The sequence below is a fragment of the Nicotiana tabacum genome, chromosome 1 (genome assembly GCF_000715075.1).
Source record: "Nicotiana tabacum cultivar K326 chromosome 1, ASM71507v2, whole genome shotgun sequence".
Lineage (NCBI taxonomy): Eukaryota > Viridiplantae > Streptophyta > Magnoliopsida > Solanales > Solanaceae > Nicotiana > Nicotiana tabacum.
In genome coordinates this window covers 30,891,461-30,915,666 of record NC_134080.1, presented here as the reverse complement: position 1 = coordinate 30,915,666, position 24,206 = coordinate 30,891,461, and the positions used below count along the sequence as shown (strand labels likewise).

The following is a 24,206-nucleotide window of genomic DNA, read 5'->3' as shown; positions in this document are numbered from 1 at the left end:
CACTCACTGCAGAACTAGATCACCCGAATCTAACCCGAAGGATCGTACCTCCACATAACTTTGTTGCAATGCTCGATCCTATTCAAACACTGATCCACATAAATCACCTTAAGTTACTATGCTCAAAATCAATAACCACGTGCAATTTGGTGTCTAGTACCAACAGTGAATCACCATAACCACGGAAAGCAAACGACGCAATGTCATACCAGTTCGAGAGAACATATCCAATGTGCAATCAATCATGCAACACCTAGATACCCGTCTCACTCAACTCTGCTATAAATCCCCAAATGGAACCACACCATATGTGCATATAACCAACAAATCACAACTCCTCGTAGCACAAAAGAGTGACTCATAGATCACCCCAGAACACGAATAAGCTCAACAACAATCGAATGGCACATCTCTCAACAATAGCAGTTCGAAGTCAACATATCCGACCCAGTACAGAACGCACATCCATATTGGCCTACCAATGGACCCCAATTCAACTCTAGTCACACACAAAGATAACCAACTCTCTGAAAGTTCACAACGACTGAATCATAGCACATACTATAATCTGACTAGCTTGCCCACATCTTCACAGTCCACAACCACAAAACCATCTGCTCACACAAACTCTCAGTCCCCAAATCCATTAGGACATTCGAATCACCAATTCTGGTCTCAACTCCGCCGCCTGAATACCCACACTTCTCCGATTACACGGTCATCTTACGAGAAATACTCCTGAAATTTTCCTGTGCCACAAGGCAAAATCTAAACTCCAGCAATCGATCAAACAAGAGAGTGCCGCAATACCAAGGAAATATCCATAACTCAAAAGACCTCGCCCTTTCCGAAATGTATACTCTCATCAAGCCACACCAATCAGTGATCTCATTTATCTAGTCATCTGAAACTGTCCCTACTGCCTAAGAATTTATGGCCTTCATTTCAGAACTGAACTGTAACCTTACACATGCACTCTCAACCCTACACAACATACCGCATATACCATGCCATCCCATGTCAATTATAAGGACTTCATAATTCATTCCGAGATACGTACTCAACTAGCCAAGAACTTTCCATTTGATCCCATTTAGAAGGAAATCACTATACATCACATGCTCCTCACGCTGGTATAAAATATACATCTCTAACCATGGTAGAAATCATCAAGAACTCTTCGAATCCCATTTGCACTAAACCAAACCGTCAGGACTGAATCTTCTTATCTCAACCAAGCTACGCAAGCTAGCAAAAACCTAAGAGCATTGCCACAAAATACCTGTAGAAACTTATTACCTTATAAGCATCCAAAGAACTAATCATATCCCTTACCATGCCGATCCGACCTACTACCAAGCCGTCCTATCATCCCCAAGGTTCTTCTGATTTACCTTCGAATTGATATTTCTCCTTGCCATGATACCGAAGTCCTCAACCCAGACTCACCACACGAGACCCAAGCATAAAATCACACCACCCTAAGGCTCATAAGCCATTATATTCTTCTGAAGCACCCCAAAAAGTACCACAACCGAGATACCCACTCTGAAGAGATGTTCTGCGAATCTAAAGCCATTATATTTACCTTCCTTATACTGGTATGTAGAATCCATAATGATGCAGAAATGCCACAAGTCTTGTCATCCTCTAATGTAAACCTCAGTTTCTATCCAAATACACACCTAAAACCCCAATTATTACAAGTAAAATCTTGAACCATTAGAACCATTCTCAAGAGTTATCCACTCTTCTCAAACCTCAATTAGACTGATCAAATGGACCGGACGACTTGTGCTCCATTAGCACTCCGACACCGCAGAAAGTAACCCCACCTTAATGCAACCAAATAAATTACTGCTCCATTTCCATTACATCCTTCCCAACAACTCAAGTCATTTCATAAATTCTTATACGCCCGTAAAGCATAACATAACCCCTATCAAAAATTTCCCTTATTCGGGTCATCCTCGATCTCAACCTCTGTAAGCCATAACTGATTCACCAATATGCCTCAAACTGGAACCAACATAGCACATAACCATGCAATCAACTGATCAATAGCAACCTCCCCCACTTGGTTCAAAGCCATAGATCAAAATACACAAACTCACAATGCTCGTACTCTATTATTGCCATAGTACCATAGTGAGATTCAACTAAATCCTTCATAAGCTCATGCAACACAAACCATTTAGTTTTTCCAATCATCTGCAAATCTCGCATTCACCCTCGTAACAGTCAAGCCCATTCTCATAAGCGATCCAAACTCAAATCATACTACATATAGTTCACTGGTAAAAGAAACTCACTATTAAACAACATAGGGATCACATACCCTCAGGACACCCTGCAGGAGATAGCCCATCTGCTTAGCCTCAAACCGGTATCTCTCTATACTCTTCCATAATCATAACCATTACACAATCACTTAACCTTCCTGAGTCTGAACTCATATCACAACATAAAATCTACTTCACTTCCCAACTAGACAACATGAAAAGGTCCTTCAACACACCCACAACTCGGGCCTATACATCATAACATGATGAAATTCAAGCACTGGATAGTTCTTTCTACCCTCAAGTAAACTCTTCTCGTCACCTTTAAATCATATGAATGCATTTCGTAGTCACATCATACTCACTACGTAGTAAAGGTGCCCTACGCGAAACTAACTCTTCTAAAACCTGAAATATGGAAGGAGAAAGAAAGGAAGGACTAGCTATTCGATTGATTTGCTTTTTATTACCCAGTCTGCTCTCCTGATGTACACTTGCCACCCTTTTTCTCACTCTTTTGGTGGTTTGACAATTTGAATCTATTTTCTTTATGCCTATCCAGTCATCACTTCCCCTTATAGGACTATCGAACATATAACTCTAAAAGCACGCGCTCACACAATCAACACCTCAGTGCTCAAGCTACAAGCAGAGCCCGACCTTAAGTCCTCCAGACTGTCCCAACATGAACACATAGAAATCACATCTTGTCCCTCGATCAGGGAATCACAAGTCGTAGATGCACAACTGATACCGAGCGCTCATGCACGCATACGAACGCATGGAAGGAATTTCAAGCTGAATCAATATCACATGATAAGAATTCAAGAATGTGAAGTTTTTCCTAAAGGTTATGCAGCCTCCCGAGGAAAAGTATAGATATCTCCGTACCAATCCACAAGACTCTACTAAACATGCTTATGACTCGTGAGACCTATCTAACCTAGGCTCTGATACTAACTTGTCACGATCCCAAAACCAATCCGGTCATAATGGTGTCTATCATGGAACTAGGCTAGCCGAAACAAACCCAATACCAATCAGTATTTACCATTCTTAGGATAAAATCAAATCTATTTAACAATAAACCTTTATTTAGAGTTCAAAACAAACAACAGTGCGGAAAGAAAGCCCGACATCGAGGTATCACTAGTCATGAACATCTACTACAGCTGTTTGACAATCTCAAGACCAACATGGTCGGGGAAAATCACAAAGTACACTAAGGGAGAATGAATAGGGAGAAAAGTAGGGATGCGATTGCCAAACAGCTACCTTGCTAACTCCGATGAACCTACCACCGAGCTCAAAAATACCTGGATCTGCATACAAAGTGCATGGAGTAATGTAAGTATGCCAACTCAATAAGTAATAAAAGTAAATAAAGACTGAGCGGTAAGAAATCACGTAAACCACGTCATAGCACCACAGTGGGTACAATATGTTTCCAAAACAGGATATAAATCAAATCATCTCGTTAAATTCCAATTTCCGTAAAATCCTTTGAAAAATGTCTTTCTAGCCGTTTCAGTAGAGGTTCAATGTAATTTATAGTGAATGTGATGAAAATCATAATCGGCCCCTCGGGAAAAAACATAGTTCGTTTACAATTCCACGGCAAACAGGAATTCATAAACATCTTATAACTTAAAAATTTCAGTGGAAATAACAAAACCCAATCAGTGATTAAATTCCGAACATCTCGTAAAAACTTCAGTTTAAATGAAAGTTGTTTAAAACATTTGTTTAACATTTTCAATAGAGGCTCAGCATAAAGATGAGTGAAATCAGTAATTTAATCAGCATATTCAATAGACTCACTTTAAGGAGGAGTGAAAACAGTAATTTCACAAAACAAGCCCCTCGGGCAAAACATCACTCGTATGTATGTATATATAGCCCCTCGGACAAGCCTCTCAAGCACTCATGACTCGACTCCCATCAATCAGTGTCACACCTCCTTTTTAAATACCCGCGAGGGTACAAGGGAGTTTTTTCCAATTAAAGGACAATCGAAACGGGATTCGTTTATTTATTTCAGAGTCGCCACTTGGGAGATTTAGGGTGTCCCAAGTCACCAATTTTAATCCCGAATCGAGGAAAAAAATGACTCCATATTACAGTCTGCGCACCAGAAATCCGGATAAGGAATTCTGTTAACCCGGTTGAAGGTGTTAGGCATTCCCGAGTTCCGTGGTTCTAGCACGGTCGCTCAACTGTTATATTCGGCTTGATTATCTGATTTTATACAAATATGAACTTATGTGCAAAATTTTATCTTTTTACCGCTTTCTTACTTATTGTTATTATTTTACGAGAATTGCAACGTCGTGGAAACATATCTCGAACCACGTTACATCAATGCACCCGTAGTTGTTTGGCATATCTCGACTCGGTTGAGATTTGGATTTGGGTCACATAAATGTGCACCCGAGTTAAGGAAAATAAATTATTAAAGGCGCGCCTAAAGCAACTAGCGTCTTGTTATTTTGGGGAAGGCCGTAAAATTCGCTAAACGGCCTGTCCTCGAATTCTAAGTATTTTAATATATACATTTAGAGGGCCCCGCAGCTTGTGCATTTTTTGTTTGTCGAGGCTCGTCTCATTCATTATTAAAAAGAATTTGCAATGTCATGGAAATACATCTCAGACCACGTCACAATCAATGTACCCGTGATTAGAGACACATTTCGATTTCGTTGAGATTTGGATTTGGGTCACATAAATGTGCACCCGAGTTTAAGGAGATAACATTATTAAATACGCGCCTAAAGCGACTAGCGCAGGGTTATTTTGAGAAAAGGCCGTGAAGTTCGCTAAGCGGCCGATCCCGAGTTCTAAGTAATTAACACATACATTTGTGAGGGCCCCGCAATCTATATATTTTACTAGGCGAGGCTCATCTCATTTATTTTAAATGGACAAATCCTAAAGCGACTACATCTTTTCTATTAAAATTAGTCTCTAAAATAAATAAAGAAAATCCTAATTAATTACGAGCTTTTTTTTATTTAAGAAAGCATGGCATACTAATTGCTATATTAATACAAATATTGATGAACAAGAATTTTACTAAAAAAATTCGAAATTATAAATAAAATAAAAATTTGACAACTAATATTCAAAAGAATCAAATATAGTTAGATTGAAGCTCGCATTGTTATATATAAAAAAAAACTATTGGAATTAATTATTCACAACCATTTGAAACTGGATTTAACCATAATTACTAAAGCTTAATAGAAAGTTTATTAGACTTAAACGTTCTTCTAATTTTGTTTGAACTCAAATCATGCCATAATACCTAATTCACGAAATTTAGTTCAAATTCATGCCTTAGCTAAATTTAAGTACTTGTTCACAATTAACCTACTGTTGATAATCTTAGAACCTTCATAGCTAGTGAATTAACCCGTTTTGTCAAGCCGATTCATTAAAGACTAACTTATGTTATTTTCTCTTATTCCAATTATTATTCAATAATACATAAAATAGCCTAAATACAATCAATAAAAGGAACAGAGAAAAAGCGAAATTAAAACTTCAAAATTCGATTCTTCATATGTATTCATGCTTCCACATTTTTAGCTTGCAATAACTAGTATTACATTCGTGTACCTGGTATTGGAAAACAAGAGAAGATGAAGCTGAGAAGCAGCAACAGTAGTAACAATGTAGCACAACAACGACAGTCCAGCAACACAGGAATAGACCAGTAACAGTAGGAATAGTAGAAAACCCAGGAGACTATAAACGACTCCAAGTATAGAGAAGAAGTAAAAGGCAGGAAGGTTCTGACTATTTCAGATCTTAAGCGAGGCAATGAAACAGTAACTATTCTTTTTCAACTTCAAAACTCTCCAAAATGAATTCTGCCCCTGTATATTCAGTGTATCCAGAATGTATATCGGGTGTATACTTCTCACTCCGCCCCCTCTTTTTTTCTTCTCTCTATCTAGTTTTTCCTCTTTTTTTCCACCCCTTCTTCCTAAATTTTCTCTTCTATTTATAGCAAAATTTTCGAAATTTTCAGATTTGTTTTTTTATTATTTTATTATTTTTTTAATTAAAAGAAATCCCACTTACAAATTGCTTTTATTTTTTTAGAAAAAGAAATCCCACCTTTATTTACTTTTATTTTTAAAATTCCAACTTTAATTACTTTATCTTATTTAAAATCACACTTTTTATTTTTTTAAAAGAGAATCTCACTTTATTTAACTTTTCTTTAAAAAACAAACCACTATCTTTTCTTTTTCTTTTAAAAATGCTACTTTCAATTACTTTAAATTTTTTAAATTTTCAGATACCTTTATATTTATTTTTTAATTCCAACCTTATTTTACTTTTAAATTTTTTAAAACTTTTTACTTTTTTTAAATTTTCTACATTCTTTTACTTTTTTTTATTTTTTTATTTTTTATTTTTTTAAAATCATTTCCGAAATTACTATATATATATATATTTTAAAATAAAAATAATAAATAAAATAAAATATTTTCGGATTTTTTTTATATATAAAAAAACAAAAAATAAAACTATTAATAGTGATAATTCACTTTTTATTTTTTATTTTTTCGGTTTTGTTTTGTGTTGGACAAAAATGAAGAAGGGGTGTTGGGTTAATGGAGCGGACCGGATCGACCCGGTTTGAAACGGACCGGGTCATGGGGAAAGTTGGGCAATTATTTGGGCTTGTGGTTTGAAATTGAAGAAGTGGCCCAATCCGATTTTTCTTTGTATTTTTGTTCTCTTTTCTTCTTTTATTTTTCTAAAACTAAATTATAAAAGTACTTAAATTATTATTAAGAACTAAATTAAGTTATAAAAGCGCAAATTAACTTCCAATAACAATTAACGCACAATTAAGTAATAATTAAGCATAAAATTATTCATTTGGACATTAAATGCTAAAAATGCAAAAGATGCCTATTTTTGTATTTTTTATTAATTTAACAAATAAACATGCATAGACAAACATACAAATAGTTACACAAAATATCACAAAAATTGCACACCAAGAAAAATTATTTTATTTTTGAATTTTTTTGGGAGTAATTCTCATATAGGGCAAAAATCACGTGCTTACAACTGGTGCTACAGGAAGCAATGCCTGGATGACACTCTCTATAAGGTCCACTAGATGGACTAGAGTATCTTGGAGTACTGGGGTAGCAATGAACCACTCTGGGACCTGTGCTAGGCCCTCCAGAACTACCTGGACCGGAACCTCATCATCAAACTCAACCTGAGGCTCCGCTACTAGTGTTGCTACTCTGGGCTGAGTTCTGCCCCTACCTCGGCCTCTAACACGACCTCAGCCTCGCCCTCTACACCTCGTGGGAGCTGATGCTGGGGGCTCGGGCAGCTGATCAGTGGATAAGGAAGTGCGTGTTCTCTCCATCTGCCTCACAATCATACCCTCGGCCTTTCTCAGTCATTAACCTCACAATCAGGCCCTCGGCCTCTCTCAGTCATTAACCTCACAAGCCACTCGGGCTATCAGTAAAACATGGCGTTCAGCCTAAACATATCATTTATAGTATCAAAACTGGGTAAATAAGGCTAAGTTATGAAATCAGTAAAACACAGCATGACTGAGTACAAATATTAAGTCCAAAAACAGTGAGAAAATATAGTAAAAATCCCCTATGGGTCCAAACAGTTGGCGCAAGACTCAAGTATGGCATTCTGCCCAAAACATAGCACTACTTTCCAAAACACAATGATATCAAGCAGTTTTCAATCAAATACGCGACTAAATAGTCGTACGAGATGGACCAAGTCACAATCCCCAACGGTGCATGACCCCATGCTCGTCATCTAGCGTGTGTGTCACATCAAAGTAGCAAAACGATGTGAAATCCGGGGTTTCATACCCTCATGACAACATTTACAATCATTTTACCTCGAACCGGATGAAAATCAACTCCGCAATACTCTTTCCACTCGACTCGGCCACAAATCGCCTCGAATCTATCCAAAATTAGAATCATAACATCAATATATGTTAAGGGGACACAGCCCATGTGAAAATAATCAAATTACATCAAAAATCCTGAAATTGGTCAAACCCGACCCCCGGGCCCACGTCTCGTAATCCGATAAAAATCACATCAATAGAATCCTCATCTTTCCATGAGTCTATACATACCGAGATCATCAAAATCGGACCTCAAATGGTCCCTCAAATCCCCAATTTAACTCTCCAATTTCAAGCCCTAATTTCCCAACTCTTTCTCCAATTTTTCCCACTAATTTCATGATTAAACAATGAAATAATCACCATAAACATAAGATACAAAGCCCAAGTAGCTTACCTCTCTATCAACACTTGATTCCCTCTTGAAATCACAGCTTGGAGCTCCAAAATCTCACAAAAAAGATGAACAAATGACTGAAAATCACGAAGGGACCTTTTTATACATTTTGCCCAGTACTTTCGCACCTGCGATCCCATATGCGCACCTGCGCTTCTGCTTCAGCGGCACAACATCCGCTTCTGCGGATTTCACTTATCTCACCAGGCCTCGTATCTGCGGTCGCCTCATCGCTTCTACGGCATCGCAGATGCAGTTACTAAGCCGCACCTGCGGTCCTCCACGAACCTGCGCCTCTTTTCGGCTCCTGCGGAGCTCGCACCTACGGTCCCCAATCCGCAGGTGCGGATATGACAGAAGCAGAAACATCAACTGAAATTTCTCAAGTTTAACCTTTCCGAAAACTATCCGAAATCATCCCGAGGCCCCCGGGACCTCAACCAAAAATACAAACAAGTCACATATCACTATTCAAACTTATACCAATCTTCAGAACACTCAAAACAACATCGAATCATCAAAACACCCTCGAATTCAAACCTAAGGATTCCAAAACTTTCGAATTCCACATTCGATCAAAAAGTCTGCCAAACCTCATCCGAATGACCTGAAATTTTGCACACACATCACAAATGACACAACAGACCTACCACCACTTTCAGAATTCCATTCTGACCCTGATATTAAAATTTTCACTGCCAATTGGAAAACGCCAAAATTCCTATTCCGCTAGTTCAAGTCTAAATCTACCACGAACCTCCAAATTCCATTCCGGATGCGCTCCTAAGTCCAAAATCACCCGACGGAGCTAACCAAATTATCAAAATCCAAATCCGACATCGAATACTAAAAAGTCAAAACTTGGTTAAACCTTTCAAATTTAAAGCTTCAAGGTGAGTATTGTTCTTACAAATCTATTCTGATTATCCTGAAAACCAAAACCGATGATTTACATAAGTCATAATGCATCGTATGAGTCTAGTCATGCCCGAAAATTAGCGAGCAAAGTGCAAATACTCAAAACGACTGGTCCGGTCGTGACAGAATATATATTACAACATGAAATACGGGAAAGAAAGAGGAAAAGATTTCGTTAAGGAAAAACAAAGACACATAACTTAATAAAATTATTCCTACTTTTTACCATGACAAAGTTGGCACGCGGATATAATAAATGTTGAATGAAATAGAGACGACTAAAAGCTTAGGTAATTTCTAGGTCAAATGTAGCTTTTCTGGATCTAGCAATATGATTCGCCTATAGCTTCTTTCCTTTTACTTACCAGATAAAAAGAACATGCAACCAAATATGCTTAATCTGCTTAGTCTGATGATCTACAATATCAACTCAGAAACTTTCTATTTATAAAATTGGATTAGAAAGTTTTAATCCAATTTGAGTATGTGTAGATCAAGGCATTTTCCTGGCTTTTCTTTATTTATGCCTCTTATTCTTAAGTTCAAATACGGAAAATGAAGTGGCAACCTATGTAGCAGGATTCACTATCTTTTATGTATCAAAACTCCAACATAACACATTAAAATTAACCAAAAAATACTACAACAATAACCAATCCCCTTGAAAGTATTAACTGTGGAAGTCAAACACGTATCAAAAAAGGAGAAATGTAAAGAAAATTATAAGTTTTACAGTAAACAATGGACAAGTTCTAACGCAATTTAATCATTAATTGTTGTCTCATTTGAATGGTGTTAAACAACAGATAGGTATGTTGTATACAAACAATATAAGCATGTGTTGTCAAAGGCTCATTTAAGGTGCGCTTAAACACTGAAGCTCAGAAAAGCTCAGGGAGGGCGCTTAACATTACTTAATTTGCACTTCAATATAGGCAAAGCACTAAGGTGTATGCCTCATTTCCCATGAATTATATCTTGAATCGAGCGGTGCTAAAAGACAAATATTATCAACAAATAAGTATATTAGTTGTTGACAAAGACATTAGGAATGGGTTAGTTACTTATTTCTTGAATTACATATGTATTTTATTTTTTCCCCTTAGTTGCGCCGTTTTTAACTAAAGCCCACACTTTAGTTGCGCTTTGCACTTGAAGCCCTAATCAATCTGGAATGCATTTTAGAGCTTTTTGCTTTTGACAATACTGAAGCATGAATTTGTGGTTGATAACTAGGGATTTTGACGCATTTTATACTCCTTCTTGCTCATGCTTTGATTAGAAACTCATATAAAATAGTCCTAAAAGGCTCATAAGTTGTGCTTGATTGCAGGTTTGATCAACAAAGTGACAATATGTCAAAGATCAGCTCAAAAGGAGTGAAACATGCACAAGTACCAAAGACAAGACAAGCTCAGGCAAAATAGGTCTAGTGCGGCTGCATACCACTTTGTGCGGTCCACACTAGGAGGTTCAGAGAGCAGCTATTTAGGCTAAAAAGCAATGCGGCCGCACTGGAGTCCATGCGGCCGCACTACCATTCTGTGCGGTCCAAAGAGCCAAAATTCAGAGAAGTTGCAGTTTGGAGCTTTCAAGCCAATGCAGTCCGTAGTCCATTTTGTGCGGACCGCATTAGAAGTCACTGTGGCCGCAGTCCATTCTGTGCGGTCCACACTAACCCCGCAGGGGCATTTTTGTCCAGATTTTTCAGCTTAGTATAAATAGATCCTTTTTCCATTTTTAGGGCATAATATATTGTAATAGCATAGCTGCGCTCGTGGGTCGACTTTTCTTGGTCATTTTGGGCAACTTTAACTAGATTTCATCATTGAATAATTGTATTTAGCTTAACAATTAATTAATATGTGTTTGTCTTCATCTATTTCTTGTTTTTCTTCTTTGAATATGCGTAACTAGACCCCATAGCTAGGGTTGTGGCTCAACCCTAGTGTGGGTAATTGATGGGTCTTGTATTTTAGGGCTAAATTGATTATGGGTGTTTGATATTTGGATCAATTTCATGGTTAATTACTGAATTAGTGGTTGCAAACACTAGTTTGTGTTTAGTTGACTAAGGCTCTTCTTGAGAAAGAGAGTCCAAGTCTCCGAAATTGATCCAACAAGGAATTGGGGCATACTCAAGAGATTGATAGACCCAACTAAAGGGTTAAACCTCGAGAGAGCAATACCCAACTTGAACCCTAAGTTGCTTGTGCAAATTTGCATACCCAGTTGGTCTTGAGTAATTGGGCAAAATCACTTGAACCACCGAGAGGTGTAGAGTGGGTAAAGTAGTGCAACAGTTATATCATACTCCCCAATCATGTCAATTGTTCCTTAGACTCAAGTAACCGTCAATTGACCACCTAGGAGGATGTCACTACCCTAGTGCCATTTAAACTATTTGAACAACCTGTAGCATTTAACTCTTAGCTTAATTTACAATTTGTAGTTTGTTAAAAGTAGAATTATAAAGAAAACCTCCAAAAATGATTAGAAGTGTAATTTGGAACATATACGCAATCCTAAACTAGATAGATACTCGACTCCATTTCTAGCTCTCTGTGGATATCGATCCCGACCCAAAATCGGGTAAAAGCTGCTCCGACCCTCTCTCGCTACATAATTAGTAGTGTGAAGTAGGCCGCGATCACCTTTTGGCGCCGTTGCCGGGGAGCTAACGGTTTTGGATATCTATTTAGTTAGTTTTGTGTATTGTTCTTCTTTCCTTCTTTGTTTCTTACTTGTTTGTGTCACTACTCAGGTACCATAATGACAACTAACAACGCTAATGACCCTTTTAGAAACGTGATTGCGGGGAAGGAGGTAGATGATGCCGGCGAAGAAGAGGTATCTCTTGTACCTCAAGGACAACGTAGAGGCCGAAATGCCAATGCTAATCCAAATGGTGATAATCCAGACCCTCCTCCGCTACCTCCAAAAGTGGCTCCTAGAGTACTTCCGAACCAGGGCTATGCAAGTGCTATTGTCCTACCCCGAATCCGGGCGGGCAATTTTCAAATAACCAACGTGATGTTGACCTTACTTGAGCAGCGTGGGTATTTCACGGACGTTGCGGATCAAAATGCCTACAAACATCTCAAGAGGTTCGTGGATACATGTTGGGGGAGCAAGCAGACGAATGTATTTGAGGATGCTCTTAGGTTGCGGCTTTTACCATTCTCACTTCGGGGGAAGGCATTGGATTGGCTAGAGAGACTCCCCAACTATTCCATCATAACTTGGGATGAGTTGGCGGATAAGTTCATTGCTACATTCTTCTCACCGGGGCATATGGCGGCATTGCGTGATGAGATATTGGCTTTCAAGCAAGATCCCACAGAACCTTTGCATGAGATTTGGGAGCAGTATAGAACGATGGTGAAGGAATGCCCCAATAATTATATGACCGAGGCTATGATCCAACAAACTTTCTATCGGGGCATCAATACAACAAATCAATGCATAGTGAGCCAACTTGTCGGGGGAAACTTTATGAAGCTATCGTATGATGAGGCATGTGATGTACTTGATGAGATGGCTGACACTTCTTCTGCATGGCAAAGTAGAGCCAATGTGCCTCAAGGTGACCCTGCGGTTATTCATTTGCATAAGGAATTACATGACCATGGGCAAGCTATAGTGGAGTTGACAACTACTATGAACCAATTGGCTAAGGCACAGTTGCAACAAGTCCAAAATTTTTGCCAAGTGAATGCCATGAAGGGTGTTAATATGCTTGTCAACAAGAGAAGGCAAAGAAGACAACAAAACCAAGGGAATTCTGAGCAATTTGATGATGGATGTGATGGGTTTCAAAATGATGTTCATGATGACCAAAGTGAAGAGGTTCAATATGTAAACAACTATCAAGGCCAACGGGGCAACTCTTCCAACCAACAACAGTAGAGACCTCAAGGCAATTGGGGCAATCAACAACAAAACAGTGGCAATTGGGGCAATCAACAACAAAATAGTGGTAATTGGGGGAACAACAACCAAAACAACAACTGGGGCAATAAGAACAACAATCAAGGCAACCAAGGGAATTGGAATGGTAATAACAACAATTGGGGTGGCAACACTAATCAAGGAGGATGGAACAATGGAAACCAAGGAAACCGGGGGCAAGGCTTTCAAAGGCCCCCAATGTACCAACAACCAAACAATCCACCCCCATTTCCACCTCAAGGCCCTAGTTCTTTGGGTAATGATATGAGTAAAATTGAAATGATGTTCGAGCAGATGATGAAGAAGAATGCGGATTCTGATGCACAATTAGCTTCTCACAATACCTCTATTTGGAACTTAGAGGTGCAATTAGGCCAAATCTCTCAGTCATTGAATACTCGCTCAAATGGTGCTCTACCAAGTGATACGGTAGTGAACCTAAAGGGTGGGAACAATCATGTTATGGCGGTTACAACAAAAAGTGGGAAAGGCGGTGATGTGAATGCCTCTAAGCAAAAGTAAGTCGTGGTAGATGATGATGTTGAGTTGCAAGATGACGAAGTCCCTTGGTAGTTGAAGATGTGGTTGATGAAAATGTGAACAATGAAGTGAGGATTGATATTCAAGAAGTAGAGGTGGAAACTCAAAATGATGTGAACCCATCTAGGGAACACATAATTGACATGCCGGAGCCGGTTGTGCCTAAAGTCAAGGCACATTTGCCAAGGCCACCTCCACCTTATCCTCAAGGGCTCGCAAAGCAAAAGAATGATAATCAGTTCAAAAAGTTCATTGACATGATGAAGAGCTTATCTATTAATGTGCCTTTGGTGGAGTCACTTGAACAAATGTCTGGCTATGCAAAATTCATGAAAGACTTGGTCACAAAGAAGCATTCTATGGATTGTGAAACTATAAAGATGACTCACTAAGTTAGTGCTATAGTGCATTCAATGACCTCGAAGCTTGAAGATCCTGGTGCTTTCACCATTCCTTGCACCATTAGAAGTGCAGATTTTGCCAAGGCTCTATGTGATTTGGGAGCTAGTATTAATTTGATGCCCTACTCAGTTTTCAAAACTTTGAGTATTGGGCAACCTAGGCCGACTTCCATGAGATTACAAATGGTGGATAGATTGATGAAGAGACCCTTGGGTATTATTGATGATGTGCTTGTCCGGGTGGACAAATTTATCTTGCTAGTTGATTTTGTGATCTTGGACTGCGAGGTGGACTACGAAGTTCCTATCATATTGGGCAGACCTTTCCTAGCTACGGGGAAGGTATTGGTAGATGTGGAAGCAGGGGAACTCACCTTCTGGGTGGGTGATGAAAAGGTGGTCTTTCATGTGTGCAAGTCTATGAAGCAGCCCAACAGTACCGAGGTGTGCTCTTTTGTAGACCTCGTCATAGCAGTAATAATTGATGACACTGATAATAGGCTAAATTGTTTAATATAGCCTATGTTTTAGCTCAACTTAAGGATGGTTTACTATTGTAAATGTTCAAATAATGCAAAAATTGGCTCTAATCATGACTTTAATGTCTCACAGGAGTTCAATAAACAAATGAGGATTTATGATGGTAATCAAGTGAAAAATGGAGTCAAATGACGAAAAGTTAAGCAGCAACATCTTAACAAGAGAAAACCCCACTAGCGCGGGTCATGCGCTGGTCATGCGCTCCCGCGCTAGTTCAGTGATTTGGACAGAAAGAAACTCGATATGCGCGGGATGTGCGCTGGTCATGCGCTCCCGCGCTAGTCCTGTCCGGAAAAGCAATTATTGAGGGGTAAATTGGTCAATTTGGGAGTAATCCACTAAACTACCATAAAGTAAAAGTTCCATTATGGATGATAATCAGATTTGGAGGGGAGTAAGTGCAAAAATACTATTCATCCTTGAGAGAAATGCCATTGAAGATCAAGTTTGGAGCTAAGAAAGAGAAGGACAAACATCATTTTGGATCAAGAGTTTAAAGAGTTCTTTCAAACTTTCTTCTTGTTGCTTGTTAATATTATGTTTAAAACTTTTATTGTTGATTTTTGTATGATTATGAGTAGCTAAAAACTCTAGTATTCTTGGGTCATGGATGTTAGATAATTATGTTATTTGAAGCTTAGATTGAAGATATTGAATTTATTGTTATGAGTTGTTTATTTGATTCTGCTTCTAATTATTTTACTGCGTAGCTAACAGTGAAATATGATTTACGAATCTTGAATTAAACTTGAAAAAGGAAATTCTTGGTTGCATATAGAATCAAATAGAACAAGTTTTGAATCTCGGGCATCGGGTGAAGAATTCGCAATTAAGATAGACATATACTTAATCGCCTTGTTTGGTTGAAAAATAGGAGTTGTAAATGCATTCTTGCTAATATTAATACCATAGACATATAGGTATTAGTTTAACTTGAATAAATGCATAAGAACTCGAAAGATTCTTATGAATATTATTAACCCTATAATCAATAACCCGGATAATTCAATAAATCCATTTTAAGCTAAAATAGTAGCATAATTTTTAGCAAGTCCATGACCCGGGAATATATTTATCCAAATTGTTATAAACATATTGTGAAATTGGTGTAGTAATTTTGTGTTGAATTATTGTGCAATTATTAAGTAAGTTGTAAATTGGTTCTTTAAATATTTTGTAATAATTTAGCTTGAATTGATAATTGTTTGAGTCTACATCAGTCGATAAGTTGATCACAATTCCTCGTGGGAACGATACTTTACTTACTACTATATTACTTGTCGATCGCGTACACTTGCGTGAGTGTTTTGGTCGCAAAAAGTTTTTGGCGCCGTTGCCGGGGAATTGAAATTAGCTACTTGACTGTTTTAAGATTTTATTAGCTGTTAATAAAAACCTAAATTTTCCATCTACTTTATTTGTGTTGCGCAGGCTCTTCTCTTGAATGCGGAGGAGTAGAAGCACAAACAACCTCTTCCCTTTTGATCCTGAAATTGAACGAACAATTCATAGAACAAGGAAGGAGTGGGAAGCTAGAAATAGAATAGAAAGAGAGTTGGACATTCAAGTTCAACCACAGCCAACAGTGATGGCAGGTAATCAAGAACGTGCGGTGATAGAAGCAGCAAGGCCAAACCTTGCTAATATGACTCAGGCCATTGTGAAGCCTGAAATCACCGGTCACTTTGAGCTTAAACAGTACATAGTGCAGCTGATACAGTCCACTGGGCAATATGTTGGTCTATCTCATGAAGACCCACAAAGGCATATTCAATTTTTTTTGGAACTAACAGATACTTACAATTATCCAAATGTTTCCAAGGATTATGTCAGGCTGACCTTATTTCCCTTTTCATTATTGGGGGATGCTAGAGAATGGTTTCAAAAAGAGCCAGCTAATTCAATCCACAATTGGGATGATTTAGCAAAGAAATTCCTAATCAAGTTTTTCCCCACCAAAAAGACAAAGTTTTTGCGGGGTCAGATTCTTGGGTTTCAACAACGGGATGGTGAAACTCTTCGCCAAGCTTGGGAAAGATACAAGAAACTACTTCGGGATTGTCCTCATCATTGTCAAACTGATGAAGTATTGGGCCATAATTTTGTTGATGGATTAGACGAAACTTCCAAAATGAATCTTGATTCAGCTTGTGGAGGTAGTTGCATGGCAAAACCATACAGTGAAATACAACTTCTGTTGAATAACTTTACTGCTAATGATCATAATTGGTAAGGTGAAGGAGAACCAAGGAGAGCAATGAAACAGAAAGCAAGGTTACTTGAATTGGATGACATTTCCGCCATGAGAGCAGATTTAGCAAAATTGGCAAATCAAATGACCAAAATGACAATGGGACCATCACAACCAATGCAGCAAGTTCAACAAATGTCAATTTGTTGTGAAATGTGTGGTGACAATCACACAAATGACATGTGCCCCGTGAATCCTGAATCTATTTACTATGTTGGGCAACAAAACAGAGGTCCGATGAATCAACAAGCCCAATATGGGAACACTTACAACCCAAATTGGAGGAATCATCCTAATTTCTCTTGGGGTGGGAATCAACCCAATCAAAATCAATTTAGACCCCAAGGAAATTTTAATCAACCTCAAAGGCCGCCACATCAAGCAGAAGAAAGTACAAATGATTTGTTGAAAAAATTGTTGCAAGACAATCAACAACTCAGAACGGACTTTAGAAATCTTGAAAGACAATTGGGACAACTAGCTGCAAATCAAAATACTAGGCCTGCAGGTGCTCTTCCAAGTGATACAGAGAAAAATCCGCAAGTTAGTGCAATTACACTTAGAATTGGAAGGGAATTAGAAGAAGTTTCAAAGAAGAGAAAAGACAAGCCTGTACCTGAGAGTGAATTGATTCCCAAAGCAACACAGGAAGTAAGGAAAGATGATACAATTTCAGCACCTATGAATGTTCCAAGGCCACCACCACCTTTCCCACAAAGATTGCAGAAAAAGAATGACGATCGCATGTTCAACAAATTTCTCTCTATGTTGAGTCAGATTCAATTGAATATTCCGTTGGTAGATGCGATTCGTGATATTCCAAAATATGCCAAATACATAAAAGACATTGTGGCTAACAAGAGGAGATTGACTGAATTTGAAACAGTTGCACTTACTGAAGAGTGCACTTCAAGGGTCCAAAATAAGCTTCCTCAAAAGCTTAAGGACCCTGGCAGCTTTACTATCCCTGTGAGAATAGGCAATGTTGATGTAGGCCATGCACTTTGTGATTTGGGAGCAAGCATAAATTTGATGCCATTGTCTTTGTACAAACAATTGGGTTTGGGGGCTCCAAAACCCACCACTGTGATGTTGCAACTAGCAGACAGGTCCATACCTTACTCGGAAAGGGTGATAGAAGTTGTGCTACTGAAAATTGGGAAATTTATTTTCCCGGCTGATTTCATTATCTTGGATTTTCAAGCCGATGAAAAAGTTCCTATTATATTGGGAAGACCTCTCTTGGCTATAGGTGATGCTATAATTAAAGTAAGAGAAGGAAAAATGATCATGAGATTTGACAATGAGGAAGTTGTTTTTAATGTATATAAAGCAATTCAACTTCCTAGGCAGTATGAAGAATTGTCTATGATATATGTCATGGAGATTGATGAACAACTTATTACCCCAAGTGTATATTTGCAGGATTCTTTAGAAAAAGCAATTTTGTTGTTTGAAAGTTTGGAGATTGATGATGAGGTTGAGGAGATGAAACATACTTTGAATGCAACATGTGAATATATAAAAGGTTTAAATCCCTTTGAACCTTTGAACAGGCCAGATGGTCCTCCTCTGAAGCCCTCAGTTGAAGAAGCTCCCAAATTGGAATTAAAGCCTTTACCTTCTCACCTTCATTATGCTTATTTGGGTAGTTCTGAAACGTTACCTGTTATTATTTCTGCTGACTTGTCTGAATTGCAGGAGGAGAAATTGTTAAGAGTACTACGTGAGCATAAAAGAGCAATTGGGTGGACAATGTCTGACATAAGAGGTATTAGTCCAGCCTTTTGCATGCATAAAATTCTCATGGAGGAAGGGCATCATCCAAGCATAGAACAACAACGCCGCCTAAATTCGAACATGAAAGAGGTGGTAAGAAAAGAAGTGATTAAATGGCTTGATGCAGGTATTGTATTTCCAATATCTGATAGCAAATGGGTAAGTCCAGTCCAATGTGTTCCAAAGAAAGGAGGAATGACCGTAGTGACAAATGAAAATAATGATTTGATTCCCATTAGAACTGTTACTGGGTGGAGGATTTGCATAGATTATAGAAAATTGAATAATGCCACCCGAAAAGACCATTTTCCCCTTCCCTTTATTGACCAAATGCTTGATAGATTAGCCGGGCAGGAATACTACTGTTTTTTGGATGGCTACTCGGGATATAATCAAATTGTTATATCCCCAGAAGACCAAGAAAAGACCACATTTACATGTCAGTATGGGACAAATGCATTTAAAAGAATGCCATTTGGTCTTTACAATGCACCTGCGACTTTTCAAAAGTGTATGATGGCTATTTTCACTGATATGGTTGAAAGATTTGTGGAAGTATTTATGGATGATTTTTCTGTATTTGGATGTTCTTTTGATGAATGTTTAATGAATCTTGATAAGGTCCTTGCTAGGTGTGAAGAAATAAATTTGGTACTAAATTGGGAAAAATGCCATTTCATGGTACGAGAAGGCATAGTCCTAGGGCATAAAGTGTCCAAGAATGGATTGCAGGTGGATAAAGCAAAGGTGGAAGCAATTAAAAAATTACCTCCATCGATATCAGTTAGAGGCATTCGCAGTTTCTTAGGCCATGCGGGTTTTTACCGTCGTTTCATCAAGGATTTTTCAAAAATCTCATCTCCTTTGTGCAGGCTTCTTGAGAAAGATACATTTTTCAAGTTTGATGATGCTTGTCTGAAAGCATTTGATGAGCTGAAACGAAGATTAGTTACTGCACCGATTATCATTTCTCCAGATTGGAAACTTCCATTTGAATTGATGTATGATGCAAGTGATATAGCCATTGGAGCTGTTTTGGGGCAGTGGAAAGAGAAAATATTTTGTTCCATTCACTATGCGAGTAGAACTCTTAATCCATCTCAAATGAATTACACTGTTACTGAAAAAGAGTAGCTCGCAGTAGTATGTGCATTTGATAAGTTTAGATCCTATCTAGTGGGGACCAAAGTCATAGTTTACACAGATCACTCAGCTATAAGGTATTTATTTGCAAAGAAAGATGCCAAGCCAAGGTTAATTCGATGAGTTCTTCTTTTGCAGGAATTTGATTTGGAGATTCGAGATCAAAAGGGAACAGAGAATCAGGTTGCAGATCATTTATCCAGGCTGGAAAATAGAGGCCATGTCACTGAAGGAGAATCAATCAAAGAAACATTCTCTGACGAACATTTGCTAGCCATCACTTCGGATGAAACCCGGTGGTATGCTGATTATGTGAATTTTATTGCAAGTGGGGTGACTCCACCAGAATTCACAGCTGACCATAGAAGAAGGTTCTTACATGATGTGAGATTTTACATGTGGGACGAGCCTTTTCTATACAAGCAATGAGCAGATCAATTGGTAAGAAGGTGTGTCCCTGAGGAGGAGATGAATGCAATATTGCATGACTGTCATTCTTCTCTTTATGAAGGTCATCATGGTGGAGACAAAACTGCACAAAAGGTTTTGCAATCAGGTTTTTACTGGCCAAAATTATTTAAAGATAGCTTTTGTTAAAAATTGTGGCAGGTGCCAAAGAACCGGAACGATCACGAAGAAGCACGAGATGCCTTTACAAAATATTTTGGCAGTAGAACTCTTTGATGTCTGGGGAATAGATTTCATGGGACTATTTCCGTATTCTAATGGGCACAGATATATTTTGGTTGCAGTGGATTATGTGTCTAAGTGGGTTGAGGCCATTGCTCTTCCTACTAATGATGCGAAGGTAGTGGAAGTTTTGTGAAGAAGCACATTTTCACACGCTTTGGAACTCCAAGGGTGTTGATAAGTGATGGAGGAACACACTTTTACAACAAATTGTTGAAAAATGTTCTAGCAAAATATGGTGTAAGACACAAGGTTGCTACTGCATATCACCCTCAAACGAGTGGTCAAGTTGAAGTGTCAAACAGGGAGGTAAAATAGATTTTGGAGAAAACTGTGAGCGCAAATAGGAAAGACTGGTCCGGTAAGTTAGAAGATGCATTGTGGGCTTACCGAACTGCATACAAGACTCCAATAGGTACTTCTCCATACAGGCTGGTTTATAAAAAAGCATGTCATTTGCCTGTTGAGATAGAACATAAAGCTTATTGGGCTATCAAAAAGCTAAATATAAATATGGACTTAGCTGGAGAAAAAAGACTGCTACAACTCAATGAACTTGATGAGTTTCGGTTGCATGCTTATGAAAATGCCAAGTTATATAAAGAAAAGACCAAGAAGTGTCACGACAAACACATACAACATCGTGAGTTTGAGCCGGGTCAAGAAGTTCTCTTGTTCAACTCAAGGCTAAAGCTTTTTCTTGGAAAGCTTAAGTCCCGTTGGGCAGGCCCTTTTGTTGTAGTAAGTGTAACTCCTCATGGAACAGTTGAATTGCGAAACATTAATTCAACAGGCACGTTCTTGGTAAATGGGCAACGAATTAAACACTATTGGGGTGGTGACATTCAACGTCACAAAACCTTAGTAGATTTAATTGATGTATAATGCAATATGGTGTCGTGCCGCGACATTAAATCAGGTGCTGTGTGGGAGGCAACCCACAAATGTATTGTAAATATAGTTTGTAAATGAGAATTTATAACTTGGCCTTCTTGAGAGGCTATATGTTAAAAAAAAAACAGGAGAAACGTTCAGTGATTAGCGCGGGAGCGCATAACCAGCGTATAGCCCGCGCTAATCGGGTTTCCGTCTGCCCTGACCTTCAGTGATTAGCACGGGAGCGCATAACCAGCGCACGACCCGCACTAGTCACAGGTAACTCCGTTTTAAGTTTTCTTTTTTACTTCTTTAACTTAATAACACCCCCATTCTTCTTCTTCCCAACTCTCCCAACAAAACCCTAATCTTTTTCTTCTTCTTCATCAAATCTCCCCACCTCTTCATTCACCCCATACCCCATCTCCTCTAAGGTATGTCTTCTTCATCTTCTGCTTATTAGTTAATTTTTTTTTATTTTCAGATTAATTTCATTTTTATGGTGAACATAGTTTTAATTTTCTATTTTTTGTTCGATTTTCAATTTCTTTGCATATATTTAGTATAATGTCTTCATTTTTTCCTTGTTTAGTTTTATTATGTAACATTATTATGTGGTTGTCAAGATTGTATATTTTTAGGATAGTTTCTTAAATTATTTCTTATTTAACATTAGAATGTAGCAATTATAGAAGATTTAAACATATGTTTGATATTTGGTTGGGTTGAGGAAGTGAAAAATTAGGAATATAGTGGTGTAAAGTAGTAATTGGGTTGGTTGATGGTGAATACATTGTGACATAGGGTTGGAAAAAGTTTGAAACTCAACATGCTCACAATGTGTTTGAAAAAATGCCTCTTTGGAGGAAGTGATGTGACCAACTATGTGGTGAAGTCTAAGTAGCCCGGTTTGGTTACCCAAGTGAATAGGGCTAACTCTAAACTACTTGCAGGTACCATGGCCCCTCGTAAACGCCCAGCTACAGCAAATGTTGGTGGACGGCCCAGAAAATCAGTTGATACTAGGCCATTCAACAGTCAAAAGTTTTTGTTAGCCACGGCACATGACAGATTTAACAAAAAGGAGGAGAAAACAATAGTGCCTGAACAAGCAATGGATGCAAATGCTTTGGCTATTAATTGTCCCAACATAGCAAACGAGTTGAGGAGGCGTGGGCTTGACATATTCTTCGAGGAGCCAATTGCGGCGAATGTAATGCTAGTGAGGGAATATTATGCCAACCTTCCAGAACATGATAACTACAATGTTACAGTCCGAAAGTGACAAGTCAATGCATCTATATAAACAATTCGGGATATGTATAGGCTACCCCAGTGGAGGAAGATTACATGGATATGTTCTAGGCATATAACAACAAGCTAATACCATGGTCCACGTTCACCGACATAATTTGTCGCCCGGATGCAGATATCCAATGGTATAAATATGGGAACAAGTTCCACGCTAATGCCCTGAAGTTCGAGGCCAAATGTTGGTTGTACTTCATCAACAGTCGTCTCTTGCCTTCCAAGAATTTGTCTGAAGTAAACATCCCTCGAGCTTGCTTAATATGGTGTTTCATGAATAGGGCATGGTTTGATGTGCCATTGTTGATACATAAAGAAATGTTCCAGAGGGTTAGAATTCAACGCTATGGGTTGTATTACCCATCTCTTGTCACCCTACTGTGCCTTCGAGCCAATGTACCAAACAATCTTGTTGCAGATGGACGACTAGCTAAAGTCAATCCTTTCACGGCTAAAACGGTCACCACAGGTAAGGAAGTTATACATCCAGCTGAATTGGTTGCTCCTGATTCTGATGACAGTGATGATGAGGAAGGAGAGGACCAACAAGAAGGAGCTGACGATGTGGAGATGGGAGAAGATGCACCACCTGCACAACCACAAACTTTTGATGTAGCAGGACCATCTAGGGCTAGCCGGGGACAAAGGATAGACCACATGGAGCAGGAAATCACTGAAATTAAAACATCAGTGACAGTTCTGGGGAGACGTGTTGATGAAATGCAAGTTTAGCAGAAGAAAACGGAAAGCCGGCTCTTGGGTTGGCTTCGTGCAATTGGTCGGGCATGCAATGTGGATACCGGTTCTGTCTCCGACAAGGAGTGACTCCTCGGGGAAGTATCTTTGCTTAATCTCTTGTTTATAATGAAAGACATGGGGACATGTCTCGCTTTAAGTGTAGGGTGGAAGATTCCCTTAAACATATGTTTAAATGTTCTTAAATGAATGGATGGTAGTAATTATTATGGATTTTTTTAGGTTGTTTCAATTATTTTGGATTGTTGGAATGTTTTGGTGGTGTGGTACAATATATAATGTTTTGGGATTGCGTAACTATTTCACTTTTGTTTTTAAATGTTTTGGTGATTTAGTACTGTTGGAGTAATTGTTGTCTGTTCTTAAACATTTTTTTTAGTAGCTATATTGGCGCGGCCCGATGACGGATTCTTTTAGATAGGAGTTCTTGAGGGACTGAGTTATAGAAAAC

The 24,206-nt window shown here is 38.5% G+C and overlaps 1 long non-coding RNA gene across 6 annotated transcripts in view; it reads right to left on the bottom strand.

The window, feature by feature from the left end:
• Window positions 1-3,358: 3,358 nt before the first annotated feature.
• Window positions 3,359-24,206, bottom strand: part of LOC107768104 (uncharacterized) — a 58,339-nt gene continuing 37,491 nt past the window's right edge. For 3 of the 6 annotated variants that reach the window (XR_012707548.1, XR_012707533.1, XR_012707537.1), the window contains one exon: window positions 5,573-5,900. This is a non-coding gene — a long non-coding RNA (uncharacterized LOC107768104). Of the gene's footprint in view, window positions 3,605-5,572; window positions 5,901-22,454; window positions 23,589-24,206 lie in introns of those variants that run through there. The other 3 variants (XR_012707536.1, XR_012707534.1, XR_012707540.1) reach the window with 2 other exon arrangements.